Genomic DNA, 19,210 nt, shown 5'->3' on the forward strand with positions numbered 1-19,210 from the left:
AACAATATTGCATGTACAATTAGAGAAAACATAGATCCAAAGCTTTTAGGGTTGTATGTGCACCATAGAATGTTGTAGTATGCAAAACCCAACACTAGTTGCATGTTATGTGTATGGTATCTCGTAGTTTGGGGAGACTCGCTAAGCTTCATGCTTACAGTTTTCAGTTTTGGTTTCAGGTACTTCCGGTAGCAAGGGGAAGAGCTCGGGATGATTGCACTGCACACACCATTTGTTCAACCTGGGATGTTTATACTCTGATATATTTGACAGATGTTATGATATTTTTCAGATACACGACTGATGATTTTTATATGATGAATGATATTTATGGTTTTATTAATGACTTAAAAATGAAAATTTTAGACTGTATTTTTGGGATGTTACAAGTTGGTATGAGATCCTTGGTTTGAGGGATTCGGGCACACTCTCGGGTGTGTCTTGACTCAAACTGAGGACTTGGTGTGAAAACTTTCAAAATAAAATCATTTTTATAAAAAGAATTTTGAAAAGCATTTTTAAAAGAGAAAAGAACTTTGAAAAGAGAAAAGGGTGTGGTGCATGCAATCAGTCGAGCTCAAGTAAGTACTCCCAAATTACCCATACAAGTTTCTGTTATGATATAATTATGAGAATTGCATGCTAGACTAGGGCTATAGATCTAGGAATTTTGCCTTGTATGCCTGTTATATGTGTATGAGAACTGCATGCTAGTTAGAGCTAAGGATCTAGGAAGGATGCCTTATGTGCCTGGTATTTGAGCTTATTGAGTTGTATGCTAGTACTGATTAGTCAGTGATATGATGACCTGATTAGAGTATGCTTGATTATGTTTACTAAATGCTCGAATGTTGCTTGCTTTGTGCTTTTAAGAGTTCTAGTTACATCTAACTAACTAGTAAACGAATATGTTAAGTTACATATTGTGAGGAGTAAATAATTTCATAAGGTTAGGTTTAGCTCTATTTCGCAGCTCTTGTTTGAGTCCAACCGTTGTAGGGTAGAACCTCTCATTTGAAGAATTATCTAGTCTTAGTGATATGTAATTGTATTCGCGAGCTAGTTCAGGGGAGATAGCAGGAACTTCTTATGCAGCTGATGGCGAAGAGTGGATTGGTGATTACCCTAGGGAAAGCCTAGGATGAGAGTAGCAGATGTAGTAGCAGTAAAAGGGACTTGGTGGAGTCAAGGCAGTTCTTGAGGAAAGTACGGATAGATGTGGAAGGTAGTATGGGCCCGTACTACTGAAAGCAGAGGATCCGTACTCAAATCAAGGAAGGCTGAGATGAATCCAGGAAACTTGTAGTATATGTGATCCCTCGAGATATGATTAGTATTTTGATATTGTTATAGTATACTTGAGTATGGTGATGCTACGTGGTAGACCAGATGTCAGATCTGGTGCCAGCGAGGGATCAGGCTCGGACTCTGGAGCCGGACAGCTTGATGGTTAGATGAGGGAGTTCATTCCATCTGAGAGGACGCACAGTATCACTTATTAGACTCTTGTGATCTTCGGTATGATCAAGGAGGTCATTTTAAAGATTTGTAATGGGAGGCTGAGAGCATTCTGCACTGAGATAGCATCCATGATAGGGACGCCTACATTGATGATTCGGGAGTTCAGAGCTCGTGAAGCTCCAGATTATCATGGGGCTAGGGACCCCATTGCTAGCAGCAGATGGTTGGCAGATGTCGCCAACACTTTTCATACCAACCGTTGCCCGAGAAGGACAAGGCCTGATTTACGTCATGTTTCCTGAAGGACAGGGCACATGATTGATGGGAAGAGGTTGGTAGGAGTTGGGTGATAATGCGGTCGATGCTATGTCATGGGATGACTTTTCGATCAGATTCCAGGCAGAGTTTGCCCAGGCTATTAAGGCGCAGCAGTTGGCGCGAGAGTTGTTAGATCTCCGCCAGACTACTGAGACTGTGGCATAGATCACTGCCAAGTCTTGGGAGAGAGCTTAGTTGGTACCGCAGTATGCAGCAGATGAGGAAATGAAGAAGGTAAGGTATCATGACATACTGCAGAATGATATCAGGGAGATCATGAGTATCTCAGGGTGTGAGACCCTGAATGATATGACTTCTAGAGCCCGAGAATGGAGTATTGACTTGGAGCACATTGGGGAGAGGGAACCAGATCAGTCGCTTATATTGGAGCATCTCGGGAGGAGACCCAAGATTTCGGATCAGATTTTGAGAGGCCAGCAGGGCCAGATTCAGTGCAACACGTGCGGGAAACTGCACGATGAAGTCTTTCGTTTCAAGGGTTTGAGTAAGTGTAACTCTGGGTTTATCCTCTATCTGTGTTTGAATTATATTTCCATGAGATGTCATATGCCAATTGCATACCTAGAATTACTAGTGGGTAGCGAAAGGTAATTTCCCTAATTGTGGGATTGGGAGTGTACAGTGTCATCTTAGTTTATGGTCGAGATCGGATCAGGGGTGTTTTGTGGATGGTCTGCAGTCAGGGTTCTGCAGGATGGTTATCCAGCATTGACAGGATTCGGTTGTCTTACTAATCGTTATTGATTGGCTAGTAATGGAGCACTAGTTGGTAAGAGCTGGTTGTCATTGGATCGATCGTTGGAAAGTGAGAAGGATGGGGAATTTTCCAATTTTCATGTATTGTGAAGACTTAGTCGAATCAAAGTGGGGGAGAATCGTCTAGGGATTCAGAAGCAGGAGCAGTTTTGAAACTGGGATAAGTTTCGCATCATTGTCAGAAATGAAGACAGCCCACGTGGCTATATGGATTGAGGATAGTGTGAGTTGGAAGTTCGAAAAACTTGCCAATAATGAGATCGCGTTCTCGGAATGTTTGATAGCAGGCCTTAGGGAATCAGGTTGGGGATTTCAGTCAGGACATGAGTTCAGTTTGGGATGGTAGGTCGTGTGTATGCTCGACGTTGGATGTGTTCGGATTGGTAATCAGCAATTGAGATAGTGTGGAAAGTGCTGTAAGACTGCAGGATAGCCGTAGCATTCACTAGCAGCCAGAGAGTGTGAGAAAGTGTTGTAAGTCTGCGGGTGTATCCGTAGCATTCACAAGGTTGACAGATAGTGATAGAGTGTTGTAAGTCTGTGGGTGTAGCCGTAGCATTCATAAGGTTGGCAGACAGTGTTAGAGTGTTGTAAGTCTGCGGGTGTAGCCGTAGCATTCACAAGGTTGGCAGACAGTGTTAGAGTGTTGTAAGTCTGCGGGTGTAGCCGTAGCATTCACAAGGTTGGCAGATAGTGATAGAGTGTTGTAAGTCTGCGGGTCTAGTTGTAGCATTCGCAAGGTTGGCAGACAGTGTTAGAGTGTTGTAAGTTTGCGGGTGTAGCTGTAGCATTCACTAGGTTGGTAGATGGCATGAGCGTGCTGTTAGATCGCGAAAGGAACGATAATACCCATCAGTTCGGGTGCAACAGTGAGGGCGTGGCAGATCGACAGATTGGATTACAGTTTTTCCCAAATGAATTAGACATGTTTGAGCCAGTGATAAGACCGTAGGAACATCACTGCAGTCATGGGATCCGGGAAGCGATGGACCGTTTAAGGTCGTTTATGATATAAGGCTACCCATGGTCATGTGGCAATCACTTTTAGTCTTGGATTTGGTATTGTCAGGACTCGACGTATGGGCCCGATCAATTGGATCAGAAGGTCGTTAGAGCCATAGTGGCAAGATAATTAATGGCAACTATTGATAGACAAGGATTTCGTTCGGAAATCGTGTGGGGCAACTACGTGGGAGTCCTTTGGCTCTGCAACCGGGCCGGAACCCGGTATTTCAGATGACTAGTGAACGAATTGAGACCAGGGAGGTCTCGGTAGATTTTGGATGGCAGCCAGGGTGCACCATCCTGTTTCGGGCAGTTTCAGTGTTTTTTGCGGTATTAGTATTAATGTTTTAGAATTTCCGGTATGGATTGGTAACAGATTGCTTGGGTTATGCTAAGTCACTCACAGCGGGATTATCTGAGCCTTGGTCAAGTATAAGTGATCTACCTGGATAATTGGGTCTGTGATTCTGTTTGCTAGTGGGAACCTCGAATTATCAGAAGTTGAGTAGTCAGTTGAGAGATAAGTGGACTGGGCTCAACAATAATGATTCAGTATAGGCGGTCTGTCAAGGAGTCAGACAATCTCGAGACTACAGAATTCAGATTGAGGAATGTGATCATAATGCAAGGAATTCATTTATCCTCGGGTTTTAGAACCCTGCGAGGGATGGTTTTGGTTGCCTTCGAAAGGCTAGGTTATGCTCGGGTTTGTGGCCATGTCCTTCAAGTTGTCTGGCGTGGCAGGAATGGTAAGGAATGATTTCGAGGAATAAATCTAATTTAAGTGGGGGACAATTGTAACATTCTAGTTGGAATTTAAATAAACAAGATTAAATAAACTAAATAAATAAATGAACCCTGGGATGAGAAAAATATTTTTTATATTATTTTATTCGAGCCCTAAATCCATAATAATTTAGGGATGTTAGCCATGGGAGTTAATTGTCATATTTTTTGGAATTGTGGGGGTTAAGTGTAAATTTTGGAGCCACTTTGTAAAGATTTCTGAGGGCAAGGGCTAAAAGGTAAAATTTGGACTTAAATTGAAAACAATCTCGTGAGGGGGGACTGAAGTTGGCAAATGGCACAAAAGTTTGAAATGACACGGGATTAATCTCGTATCCCTTTTCCCTCTCATTTAGAAGATGGCAAACCCTAACCCTACTCTTATGAGAGCCGCCGTTCATGACCTTTCAGCCGTCACCCCTCCTTCTCGTTCGTTTTTTCTATCAGACGAGGCCGCCAAGCGGCTACCTCGCCATTGGAACGCCACCAAAACATTGCTGGCAGCCGGAGACGTCATGGGTAGCTGGAAGAGCCACCGAGATCGAAGTTTGAAGCTGGTTCGTCATGCGTGGGTTGAGAGCGACTGGGAAGCCATCGTTAAGGTAAACCGCAACCCACCTTTCCTCTCACTCTCTCGTTATTTTCTATGATACGACGTGGGAGACGTCTTTACTGTCGTCGGTGGCCATGGGGCCGTTGTTTGCGTCTTTTCCGGCGACGCCTGCCGCCTTGGCGGTGGCTATATGGGTGTGTATTCGAGTGTTCATGTGGTTGTTGTATTCGTGAGGATTATGTGTGCGATTTTGGCCGGAAAACCCACCACCACCACCTCAAGGCGGTGGCTGCCGCCTCCTGTCACCATTTACTGTCGCGTGGGTGGCTGTGGGTGTGTCAATAGATGCGTGTGAGAGTGTTTCCTCCTTGTTAAGATGTTTATTGGGTGTTTTGGGCCGGAGAAAAACCATGGAAAACCCCCACCACCACCATGAGGTGGTGGTTGCCGCCGTGAGCCGCCGTCGACCACCACTGCCTGAGGTGGCAGTGGATGGTGTCCAACTTAGTAAGACCCTAATTGGCCCAATAACTTAATTATGGACTTAATTGGCACGTTTTTGGGTTAGAAACCCTAATTTTGGAAGATGTTAGTTTTGGATTGTCGGGACCCGCGTTTGGACCAATGGATTGAAGTATGACTTATGCCAATTACACTGTATGATTGACCTAGTAGATTGGTGGACTTAACGGATCAAGTCCTTAATGGGTTAAGTGTTTCTAATTAACCCTAATCGTCATTTCTTGTAAAAACCCTAATGGTGTTGGATTTTGAGTTGGGCCTTTTCTATTGGGCCTAGATGTTTGGACTATTGATGGGCCATCCAAGAACAAGTATAAGGACTAGAGTATTGAATTGGGCTTTAGGATAAGGCCCATTGGAAAGGCTTGGGCCCAATTTGGAAAATTGGGCCATAGATGGGCCATAACTGGGTCTCGATGATTATGAGATATTGGACCTGAATAAATGGTTGGGCCTTAAGGTGAGACCATGTGAGAGGTGATGATATATGGTCCATTAGCATGGTCCAGACTGCTCCAGCGCGCCAGCCTGGCCTGGCGCGCTCCTGCTAGCCCTGCCTGGCGTTCCCTTGCCAGCCTTGCTGGGGACTCCCTTGCCAGCCCTGCTGGGGACTCTCCTGTCGGCCTGGCCAGGCGCTCCCTCGCCTGGCACTCCCTTGCCATCCTCTCCTGGTGCGCGCCCGCCAGCCCTGCCCGGCGCCTCCGGGCGGCCTTGCCCAACTCCTTGCTAGTTGGTCTGAATTGCGCTGGCCCAAGGCCTGACCTAATTGTCCCCTATAAATAGAATAGTGCCTCCTCCATGAAGGAGGACTCTTTCCCAGGTGGTTCAACCACCACTAAGACACTTCCCTAGACTCTTCCCCCATGGCTCAGCCGCCACACTATACTCCGGCAGGGTGGCTCAGCCGCCACCCGCCGCCGTCAGCCACCATACACCACCACTAGCACCAAGATGGTTCTCTCTAGCTATGGAGGACCATCTCAAAACTTCTAGCTGATCTAACTTGACCGTCGGAGTCCGTTCCCGAGGCACGGTCCATGGGACGGCTCTAACAACTTTGCAATGTGATGTCCAGATCTCCGCCGCAGTAGAAGACCAGAAGGCTCGCCGGAGATCGATGTCGCATCATTTGGCGCCATCCCGGACTTGAACAAGCAGCCATCACCTTGTTCTTCCTAGATCTGTTCAGATCTGTTGAGTTCCACATCAGGTTTTCTCAGATCTGTCCATTCTTATCCCTCATTTGATCAGATCCGTTCAGATCTGATTAGCTATCTTTTAGAACTCTTTATCTGATGTGTTTTCATTCAGATCTATAGATCTACTTCGGTTTTAGCTCAGATCTCCTGATCTACTTAGTGTTTTTGTTCAGATCTATGGATTTGCTTTGTTTCTTAGATCAGATCTTTGGATCTGTTCTAGTTTTGGTTCATTCAAAGATTTTTCGAGTTTACAAAGGCATTTCAGATCAGTTTCGTTTTTCTTTTCAGTGACCCATTCAGTAAGTTGGAGAGAAAAGAAATTTTTACAAGTTTATCCTTTTATCAAGTTCATATTATTAGAAAATCGTTTTTTAGTTAAGATTTTTTGTGTATAACCTTACTCCCAGCAACATTTGTTTGTAAACAAAGCTGGGATGCTTGTACATTTCAAAAAACCGAGTTCTTACTCACTTTTGTTCATATTTCTGGTGTTTTCCCTTACAAGCTTAAAGAAGGAAAACGAAATTTTTTACAGATCTGCCCTTGCTCACATCTTGATATTGTTGAGCAAGCTGAAGAAGAAAAGAAAGTTTTTGAGAAAAAAAAGAGATTCATTTTTGTTTATGTTTTGGTGTCTTTCCAGAAAGTTGAGTAGAAAAGAAATTTTTATGAGTTTTTATCCAATCTCATTCATTTTCTGTGAGCATCTTCACTCCCACTGCAACAACAATTTGTACACACAGCCATATGGCTTGTACATTTTACAGAACCTTCAAAAAAAAGGGAGGAGAAGCTTTAATTGGGTCTTAACCCACTTTCAGTCAATGTATTCTTCAGTAATGAGTTTATATGTACAAGTTTGTTTAAGTTGTACATTCAAAAACGTCTAAGTTAACACTGATAAAAGTTGCATTTCACATCAGTGTACCATTTTAGTTAATGGTTTTCAAAAAATATATGCATATAAAAAGTAAATATATATGCACAATATAAAATTTTTTCAGCTCTCATTTACACTACTTGTTGTCACCATCTCGAAAAATAATAACAAAAAAAGAAGGGGAAAGGGTGCATAGTGCACCAAACAAATGACAGCTTTCAATAGTCAAAAACAAAGCTGGATCCATCTTGTCCAATCTCCTATGTACAGAAAAAAACAAAAGCGTCAGGACCCACCTGGTTCAATCCCACACACAAAAGTCAAATAGTCAAATGCAGCCGGCCCCACTGCGCTCTCTCTCTCTCCTCACAGACGACAGGCTCTCCGGTTAACCCAATCAACGGGCATCTTCAACAAACCATAATTTCCGTCGCCGGAAAACAAAGCCAAAACATCACCGGAGCTACATCACCACCGTTGGAACCATCGTTGACCAAGGCAGCTCCAGCGTCAGTAGCCATCGCTGGTCAACTGCACCCACTATCTCATCACCGAAGGCTGCTGTCAATCGCCACCATCATCGTTGTATCACCTCTGGTTGCCATCCCCTTCAACATCATCGACCGCGCACGATAGCAACTCCATCTACTGTGTCGCTCCCTAACGACCCAATAGACCCACGTCGCCGATGAAATTGCGTCTCCGATTTCTATCTATGGCTGACGAGTTCCAAAGGGAACCCACCAAGGTTATCTCAGATGGAAATCAAAGCCCCAGTTGGACTCTGTTTCTCGATTATCGTCATCAACTAGAACCAAAACCACCAGTCAACTTCCGCTGCTCCCTCCTCTGGATCTTCTGCAACCACCGACTCATCAAAGCACCAATACCTACAATTGCCCTCAGCAGCAGCACCGGTTACCTTCGTCACCAGCAATGAACCAGAGCAACTTCTTCATCGGAGCAGTCAACCTCCGAGTGACCACTTCGTCTAGCAAAATAACTCCGGTAACTGTCTGGGTTCGCTCTGGCAGAGATCGTCGGCCCCCTATGCTCGATTAATCACCGCCTGTTGGAGCTAGGGCACCATCAAAACACAAGAATGAGACACAAAACCACGAGGACGAGATACAGGCTCTGGAAACGCCTTTTGATCAAAACTGAGAAAGTAAGTGGCACTCCTATGTGAATCCTTGCTGGTTAGGGTACACACGCACACCACAAAAGAGAATTGGGCTTATGGTGCAAGTAGGCTCCTTATGTTGGGCTTCTACTTTACATTGGGCTGCATAAATATTAATTAAAATGGGCTATTCGTTTGATCAAATTTAAACAGCCGTTCACTTGCTACAATCCTGAAACAAAGCCCAACTTTGGAAGAGACACTGTGATCACCGCCCCTTGGCGTTTTTCTTTTAAAAAAAATAAAAAAAAGGAAAGAGGAATTGGGTTAGTCACTTCCAAATGGACTAACTAATACATAAAAGGGCTCTATAAATTCCATCTTGAGCCTCTCCAAAAAATTAGTTCTCCATAATATGGGGCTCGAACGTGCAAGCACAAGCCAATATCATTCCTCACTCTTCCTAAAAAAGGGGGGAGTGGAAGGAGTAGCACAACACTATGCAGAGGTGTTATTTCTATTTCGAGTAAAGAGCTAAAATACATAACGGGTTGACTTTATATACGGTTGTGCATCCTGGGAAAGAGATTGATGTTATGAATGAAGAAGTAGCTCCATGACCCAACACCAAACATCAACCATGTTGCCTGGCTATCAGCAGCTGTGGCGGCCGGCCCCAGGTAGTCTTGCGGATCAGCTCTCAGTAGTCGCATTGCCTGGACCCTAATAGCTATGATGCCCATCCCCTTCTAGTAACCATGCGGCCCGGATCCCAGCAGCCATGCTACCTAACTCTCATCAGCTATGATGCCTAACATTGCCCAGCAACCGTTTTGACTGGTCTCCGGTGATCTCTTTGATATCTCTCAACAACAGCGCTACCCGGCTATCAACATCCGTGTTGACCAGTTCCAGGCATTCTCGCTGCGCACCTCCTAACAGCAGCTACACTATCAAGCTCTAAGTAGCACCGCCGCATAGCCCTCGACAAACGGTCAAGGCACCGAGGCATCAATTATTCGTACGACTAGCGATGCAACAAAACATCAGGTACCATTCCGCTTTAACTCAGACTGATCACATGAGCTAGACACAGATTGTAGGGTGTTACGCCCAATCGTGCGAGGTTTAGTACCCTCGCCTCGAGTCGTCGGGCTCCTCAGCCCGGCTCCATTATAGCGGCAAGCTCCGCATGCGAGGTTCAGTACCCTCGCCTCGAGTCGCCTGGCTCCTCAGCCCGGCTCCATTATAGCGGCAAGCTCCGCATGCGAGGTTCAGTACCCTCGCCTTGAGTCGCCCGACTTCTTAGCCGGACTTCATCATAGCGGCAAGCTCCGCATGCGAGGTTCAGTATCCTCGCCTCGAGTCGCCTGGCTCCTCAGCCCGGCTCAATTATAGCGTCAAGCTCCGCATCCGAGGTTCAGTACCCTCGCCTCGAGTCGCCTGGCTCCTCAGCCCGGCTCCACTATAGCGGCAAGTTTCGCATGCGAGGTTCAGTACCCTCGCCTTGAGTCGCTCGGCTTCTTTGCCCGACTCCATTATAGCCGCAAGCTCCGCATGCGAGGTTCAGTACCCTCGCCTTGAGTCGCCCGGCTTCTTAGCCCGACTCCATCATAGCGGCAAGCTCCGTATGCGAGGTTCAGTACCCTCGCCTCGAGTCGCCTGGCTCCTCAGCCCGGCTCCATTATAGCGGCAAGCTTCGCATGCGAGGTTCAGTACCCTCGCCTCGAGCCGCCTGGCTCCTCAGCCCAGCTCCATTATAGCGGCAAGTTCTGCATGCGAGGTTCAGTACCCTCGCCTTGAGTCGCCCGGCTTCTTAGCCCGACTCCATCATAGCGGCAAGCTCCGCATGCGAGGTTCAGTACCCTCGCCTCGAGTCGCCTAGCTCCTCAGCCCGGCTCCATTATAGCGGCAAGCTCCGCATGCGAGGTTCAGTACCCTCGCCTCGAGTCGCCTGGCTCCTCAGCCCGGCTCCATTATAGCGGCAAGTTCCGCATGCGAGGTTCAGTACCCTCGCCTTGAGTCGCCCAGCTTCTTAGCCCGACTCCATCATAGCGGCAAGCTTCGCATGCGAGGTTCAGTACCCTCGCCTCGAGTCGCCTGGCTCCTCAGCCCGGCTCCATCATAGCGGCAAGCTTCGCATGCGAGGTTCAGTACCCTCACCTCGAGTCGCCTGGCTTCTCAGCCCGGCTCCATTATAGCGGCAAGTTCCACATGCGAGGTTCAGTACCCTCGCATCGAGTCGCCTGGCTTCTCAACCCGGCTCCATTATAGCGGCAAGTTCCGCATGCGAGGTTCAGTACCCTCGCATCGAGTCGCCTGGCTTCTCAACCCGGCTCCATTATAGCAGCAAGCTCCGCATGCGAGGTTCAATACCCTCGCCTCGAGTTGCCTGGCTCTTCAGCCCGGCTCCATTATAGCGGCAAGCTCTGCATGAAAGGTTCAGTACCCTTGCCTCGAGTCGCGTAGCTTCTCAGCCCGACTCCAGTATATCAACATGCTTCGACCATTCCACACGATGCTCTTCCGTGTGATTTATCTATGATCGTCGGCAGCGAAGCCCGATGCATTCCACGAGATGCTCTCTCGCGTGATCCATCTACGATCGTTAGCAGCCAAACCCGATCTGTTATACGCGACGCTTTCCCGCAAGACATCTCCATGTTTGCCGGCTGCTAAGCCCAAGCTACTCTCCTATGTCGCGCATCACAAGCTTATTCCACACCATGATCTTGGTGCTTCCTCTCTCACAGTCATCATGGTTCTTTTGTGCTCGGACGATCGATGAAGTGTTATCTACATTACACCATGCTATAGTGAGTATACTCTCCAGCAAGAAGATCATCCCGACAGTGGCCCTGCTACCTACGATCCCACAGCATCTCTGTTTCCTGGCTCTCGGAAATGGTCTCGTTGTGCAACCCTACCTGTATCCTCGTCGCGTACCCCACATCACCTCTGTTTCCTGGCTCTCGGAAATTGTCTCGCTGTGCAACCCTACCTGTAGCCTCGCCGCGTACCCCACAGCACCTCTGTTTCCTGGCTCTCGGAAACGGTCTTGCTATGCAACCCCAACCTATAGCCTCACTGCCTATCCCTCAACAATTCTGTTGTCTAGCTATCGACAATAGTCTCGCTATGTGACCCTCGCTAGCAACCTAGCCGCACAGCTCTTGGAATCTCTTCCACTTATATTATGGTCAACAACCTTACGGTTTATTGGCTTGACAACATAGTCTGACACGGCTACCTACGCTACCCACATCAGACTGGGGGGAATCCAGCTAGGGGTAGCCCGAGCAAGAAAGACCCTCAAGACGGTTATTAATGCAGACTATGTAGATGGTTACTGGTGACATCCCATCTGCGCATGGATACCACAACAATCACGTCGGATAACAGTCTCAGGGACTGTATGGCGAGGTTACGCTTCTTAGCTACCCCGGCCCAACATTCCATCGACATCAGTGTTGTGTAACACTCTCTAGCAGCCTCGGTCTGCATGATCGCAACAATAGTTACGTTGCATCGCACCGATCGGCTCGCACTCCTCTCAACGAAGGAGTATCAAGCCAGCTCAAGCCACATAAGCACTTCTTGGCTCATCGCACAACCCCACGGCCCTCGTGGGCAAGGTTCGGTCGTTCTCTCTATTATTTAATGCTTTGGTGCTTTATCTAGTCCGATCCGATTGTCAGCAACCCAATCGCATCAGACTAGGGGGACTTAATGACGCACAGTTTATATGACTAGTTCCAGTCCGATGTCATTGGCCGCGTACCAATAACACCAGACTGGGGGGACTTGATGATATATGGTCCATTAGCATGGTCTAGACTGCTCCAGCGCGCCAGCCTGGCCTGGCGCGCTCCTGCTAGCCCTGCCTGGCGTTCCCTTGCCAGCCTTGCTGGGGACTCCCTTGCCAGCCCTACTGGGGACTCTCCTGCCGGCCTGGCCAGGCGCTCCCTCGCCTGGCACTCCCTTGTCATCCTCTCCTGGTGCGCGCCCGCCAGCCCCGCCCGGGGCCTCCGGGCGGCCTTGCCCAGCTCCTTGCTAGTTGGGCCTGAATTGGGCTGGCCCAAGGCCTGACCTAATTGTCCCCTATAAATAGAATAGTGCCTCCTCCATGAAGGAGGACTCTTTCCCAGGTGGTCCAGCCACCACTAAGACATTTCCCTAGACTCTTCCCCCATGGCTCAGCCGCCACACTATACTCCGCCCGGGTGGCTCAGCCGCCACCCGCCGCCGTCAGCCACCATACACCACCACTAGCACCAAGATGGTTCTCTCCAGCTATGGAGGACCATCTCAGATCTTCTAGCTGATCAAACTTGACCGTCGGAGTCCGCTCCCGGGGCACAGTCCCTGGGACGGCTCTAACGACTTTGTACTGTGATGTCCAGATCTCCGCCGCAGCAGAAGACCAGAAGGCTCGCCGGAGGTCGATGTCGCATCAAGGGGTTTGGACCCAATTTGGAAAATTAGGCCATAGTTGGGCCTTGGTTAATTATTTGACTTTTGGGCCTTCAGAGTATGAGTTTGGGCCTTAATCTTGGACCAAGCTAGGTTAGGGGTAAAATGGTCCTTTTACCCCAAGTGGGGATTTTAGAGTTATGCATTGGAAGCCCAAATGGTTAATTGGGTTTCGTTTTGATGTTGACAGCTTGGGAATCTGTCAGCCAGCATCCCGAGATTTATTCGCGGGACTTCAGCAGTGCGAGGTGAGTTTCCTTCAGTAGGAAGGGGTCTAAGGCACCAAGTCTGGCCCGTATATGTGATGTGTTAGTAGCTGAGTGTGGGCGAGGCCCGAATCTCATAGTAGCCGAGTGTGGGCGGGGCCCGAATCTCATAGTATTATTTGAGTATAGATATGTGACTGCTTGATAGGAATTGATATACTTGTTGTCTGTGTGATACTTGTATGCATGTTAGTAGCGGAGTGTGGGAGGGCCCCGAATCTCCTAGACAACGGAGTGTGGGCGGGGTCCGAATCTCCTAGACAGCGGAGTGTGGGCGGGGCCCGAATCTCCTAGACAGCGGAGTGTGGGCTGGGCCCGAATCCCCTGACAGCGGAGTGTGGGCGGGGCCCGAATCTCCTAGACAGCGGAGTGTGGGCGGGGCCCGAATCTCCTAGACATCGGAGTGTGGGTGGGGACCGAATCTCTTAGACAGCGAAGTGTGGGCGGGGCCCGAATCTTCATGAGAGTGGGCGGGGCCCGTATCTCCTAGTTACATGTTATGTGTATGGTATGTGGTAGTTTGGGAAGACTCATTAAGCTTCGTGCTTACACTTTTCAGTTTTGGTTTTAGGAACTTCCGGTAGCAAGGGGAAGAGCTCGAGATAATTGCAGTGTACACACCATTTGTTCAGCCTGGGATGTTTATACTCTGATATATTTGAAAGATGTTATGATATTTTTGAGATACACGACTTATGATTTTTGTATGATGAATGGTATTTATGGTTTAAAAATGAAAATTTTAGACTGTATTTTTGGGATGTTACACCTTAGATCGATTATCATCTGTTTGTGAAATTGAAATTGTACATTCATCTGCACACTTGTGTCTGACTACATTAATATATATTTTTTCATTTGGAAGACAGATTAAACGATTTTGCTAAAGAAGACAACAATTTGAAAATACGTAATTCTAAAGACTGTTGTATCTCTCGATTAACTTCCTTCCTCTTAAGTACATACATATGCAAGTCTACTTGGCATCCTTATTAATAAAAAAATGACAAGACCAAAAAAAAATTTTAGTTAATTGAAAAAAATAACATGATTAAAAAAAAATACATTTTATTTTGATCCCTAACGTTGGAAATGAAGAAGATTTAGGTGACCTAATATTACAACATGGACGAGGTGGTGTTTCTAATACCATATTTCCATCTATGACACCCGTATCCATGGTGAAACCACACCGTCTCATACCCTCACCCAAGGTTGTTAAGATCGAGATCTTATATAGGATCGTTTTCCGTTTTGCAAGATCGTGGTCGTAAGATCCTACCAAAAGCATTTTAAAACATAAATAATACATATTAATCCATCAGTTAACCATCCATTTAGCAATAAAATACTTTAAAACATAAAAAATACGATTCTAATACATTATTTAACTATAAACAATTCAAAATAGGTATTCTACATAGTTAGTCCAAAAACATATTTGACTGTTATAAAAATATATATATTAACCAAATTTTACGCTCCGATCCTACGATGCTACTGCGATCCTGCCGAAAAAATGATCCAAGTAAATCGGATCGATTTACCTAGGTGAGATCGTACGATCTTACAATCAGGATCGCGATTTTAACAACCATACTCTCACCTAATATTATTTTTGTTAAATTTTTATGCATAATTTCAGATTTGTCTAAAGGTTTTTTTTTTCTTTAAAAAGAGACACGTGAGATTCTATCTTTTCCGAAACAGTTTAAATGTGTAGGGTCAGAACGTGTTTTGTCCTTAAAAAGGTGGAAATATGTAAATTATCACACTCCTTTCATAAACACGGAAATGGTGTAAGCAATTTTTTGTGTCTTTTTGATAAAGCCAAAAAGGAGCAATGAGGCAATTTCTGGAATAAAAGGTAGAGACAGACTCACGCGTTTGTTTTATAAGAATGGGAATATATTATTTTTGTACAAGACTCTGAACTCTTTCATAATGCTATTTGATGTCTTCAAAGTTACAACTTACAATAAGATATCCATTTTAGGGCCATTTTATTTTTGGCATATTGTTAAACTTTCAAAATTCAAAATTATAATCATTGTATAAAAAATAAAATGATCTGTAAAACTGGAATCACTCAATTTTCTTAATTAATTAAATTAATAAGAACTCAAAATCTCAGTATAAACAATAAATAATGAATTTGGAACCCTAAATGATAGTTTTGGGCTCAAAAATTTGGTCCCATAAGCTTCATAATTCTTATCTCCTACTGATGAAAGTTAAGTCGGTTTGAAGTTGTACATTCGTTTCTTATGCTTCTAGTGATACAAGAATTTTTATTAAGTTGGTCCACTTAAACTGCATAGAGGTTAGAAGGAGAAATAATGACAATTTTGAATTGATTTGAACTAAATGAAATCTTAAATTTTGATTTGCATAAAACACTTGAAAAGCTGTAAAGAAACATTGACCAAAATCATCTTTGAAAAGTTGAATTGATTTGAACTACAAGAAATCATAAATTTTGATTTGCATAAAACCCTTGAAAAGTAGTAAAGAAACCTTGTTCAAACTAGCACCCACAAGTCCTCAACCGAACTTCAGAAGAGTAATATTACGATAACTTGTATTTTATTCAATGAAAGTTATACATTGTTTGCTACCAATGAGGCCATATGGCTTCTACAAACTTTACTTTTAGGCCACACGGCCGGTCTATTGATTTTGAAGACCTGTGCAAAAATAAAAATAGACCCTAAATATAATTGCTTTTAAATAAACAAAATTCATTAATACTACGACAATATTTGACATCTAATAGTCTGCGTTAATTATAGTATATAGAAGTAAAACATAAAACTATTCATTTACAATCAATCAAAGAAAATAATTAGCAACAAAATCTTGACGGAAACCAACTGACGGATTATCGATAGATTGGTGACTAATGAACAACGTATTAACATAGATAAGTGAAGAAATTTTCCTAATACATAAAAAAAATCGGGCCTCCTTAATGACACACAACTCCTACGGTCCCAAACCTCGTACCTCCTCAGGGCCGACCCTGCTTTTCTAAGTAACTTGGATTTTTTTTTCTATTTTTATAAATTCCCATATAATATGGTTATTAAAATTTCACTAAATATTATCATTAAAACACTCAATAAAATGTAAGATTTAACTTTTGGTTTCGTAGGAAAAAAAAAACAAATAAAATTTATAAATTCTTATTGTTATTTAACTTTCTTTTATTAAATGCAAGCTCACAAGGAAGATAGGACTGAAAATCGATTAAATTTAAATTGTAAAAACAATTTTTTTGTTGGAAATAAGCCTCACAAACGAAATTAAAGAAAAATTCAATTAAATTAATATTTTAAAAAAAGTTTGTAAAAGAGTCGTACTTGCGCTAACAAGATGCTGAAGTGGCCTCGCTACCAATTGAACAAGATAAACTTTGTATAGGAATTTTAATAAGTTATTATTTATCTAAATATAATATAAGATAATACGCTAAAAATCAAACCCTATTTTTTTCGGGGCCTGTGTGGTTGCACACTTTGCACACCCTCAAGGCCGACCTTGTTAGACCATAAGATATAGGGCGTGTTTGGCACGGAGCTTTTGAAAGCGTTTGAGAGCTTCTAGCTTTTAGCTTTTGACAAAACGCTTTAGTTTAAACAAAAAGTTTTGTTTGGTAGTACGAGCGTTTAACATTTAGTTTAAACAAAACGCTCCAATTCTAAAAGCTACTTCATGTAGCGTTTAACAATACGCTACTGAGCTTTTAAAATCATTTTCCATAATTACCCTTAAAAATATATTTATATATTTATTTATTTTTAATCAATTGTCTTTTTATGTAATTTTATATATTTCAAAAGCTTTCAGCTACTTTTGCCAAACATTCATATAACAAATAAAAGTTACAGCTTCCCGCTACCACCTAACCGCTACCTGCTTCCAGCTAAAAGCTACTTTTGTCAAACACGCTCATAGCCACCACATGACCATTTAAAAAGTATTGTCATATTAGTGTCATCTTTATCACGATAGGAAACTACATTGTACTTGTGCCTACCACATCTCATCATCAAAATAATTTACTTTTCAATTTTTTAATTAAGTAAATAATATTTGATTTTAATAATGTAACACATAAACTTCAAATTAAAATTATCCGAAAGTTACATAAATAAAAATAAAACTTACAAAAAAAGGCATAATTCAACATAAAATTACTGTTTGTACTCGATGCATTCATTTTGGTATAAATGCTCCCTCAGTATTGTCGGGGAAATTGACACGTTTGAGTAGTTGAATTTGAGAACTCTTGTCATGTATTCATTCTCATCGGGAATAAATTGTTGTAATAGATTAACTCCATCAGCCTCATCATACCTGCTAATCGCATATCATGTTGACTTAACTACCATATTATGTAATATGATACAATCATATATTATTCTACTTATCTTGCTGTCATTCCATAGTCGTGCAACATGTTTTACTACATGTCATTTCTGCTTGAGTACACCAAACACTCTCTTATGTTCTTCCTATCAGATTCTTGTATTTTTTGTGAATTTCTTTGTATTTTCATCTCAAGTACGTCTTCACAAAAGTAGCGTAATCAGGGTATATCTCATCAAAAAGGGAGTAACAATGTTCGTATTCTATTCCGTTCTTCATGAAAGAAATAGTAGGTGCTTGCGCGGTCAGAATATCATTGAAAATGTGGGAATTATTAAGAACAAATATGTCATTTTTGGACCCTACAACCCAAATAATGCATGCCAAATCCACAAATCATTAGATGCAACAACTTCTAGTATCAAAGACGGTACACCTATATCATATCGGGTAAATTGACATCGCCATGCATTTGGACAATTTTCTCACTCTCAATGCATACAATCAAGCCTACCTATCATTCTTGGTAGATCGTTTTTTGCTTAATGGACTGCATACAATCTCTCAATATCACGTTTAGTAGAGTTATACACATACTTTGTCGAAAACCTCTATAACATATGCGCAAAAATACTCCACACTCTCTCGTGCGGTTCTCATAGATATTTTCAAATACACATATGTTGTGTCATTAGTAATACTGTAACTATATACCTAATGCAACCGTACAATTATGTATATAACTAAAGCCCATCCAACATATAGTGTAAAAAACTCATACCACACCTCTAAAGCGTTATTAATGTGTAAAAAACTAAAAATACATCTTTACTTATACCAAAACGACGATCAATACTTCCTCATTATAGATACAATTTTCCGACAAATAATCACGTACTAAACATTTATGTGAAGCTTGACTATCTCAGTTGACAACGGCTCGTGTGTGCTTAATGTCACACCCCCGAACCAGACGACGGAAACGTCCGGGGGCTTGTGTGTGACTTCATCTTGAAATATCATTACAGTGAATATAAATGAAACATAACATCATCATCACCATGTAATATAACAACATTCATTGTTTACATTGAGTATTGTATTGAATATTACATGTCAGAATAGTCAGAGTATGATGAAACAAAATATAATAGAATATCCATTAGTTTGTTTCGCTCAACCTGCTTCAACGGTTTCCTGAGAATACAAGTTAATTTAAAAAGGTCAACATAAAAATGTTGGTGAGTTCATAAGTATATTTGAGAAAGTGATTTGTATAATTTTGTAATCACAAGAAAATCCTATATTTTCTTAAAGTAGTTTGGTATGTTTATGTCCGATCTTGTATTAATGCATGTGTGTTATTGTTTAATAGAGTGTCAAAAGTGATAGAAGAAAATGTAAATAGAATGCCCCCAGACAACCCGATGTTGCCCGAAAAAGAAGAATAGATAATGTTGCCGTACCAACACC

The sequence above is a fragment of the Lactuca virosa genome, chromosome 5 (genome assembly GCF_052849685.1).
Source record: "Lactuca virosa cultivar CGN04683 chromosome 5, Lactuca_virosa_CGN04683_v6, whole genome shotgun sequence".
In the NCBI taxonomy this organism is placed as follows: domain Eukaryota; kingdom Viridiplantae; phylum Streptophyta; class Magnoliopsida; order Asterales; family Asteraceae; genus Lactuca; species Lactuca virosa.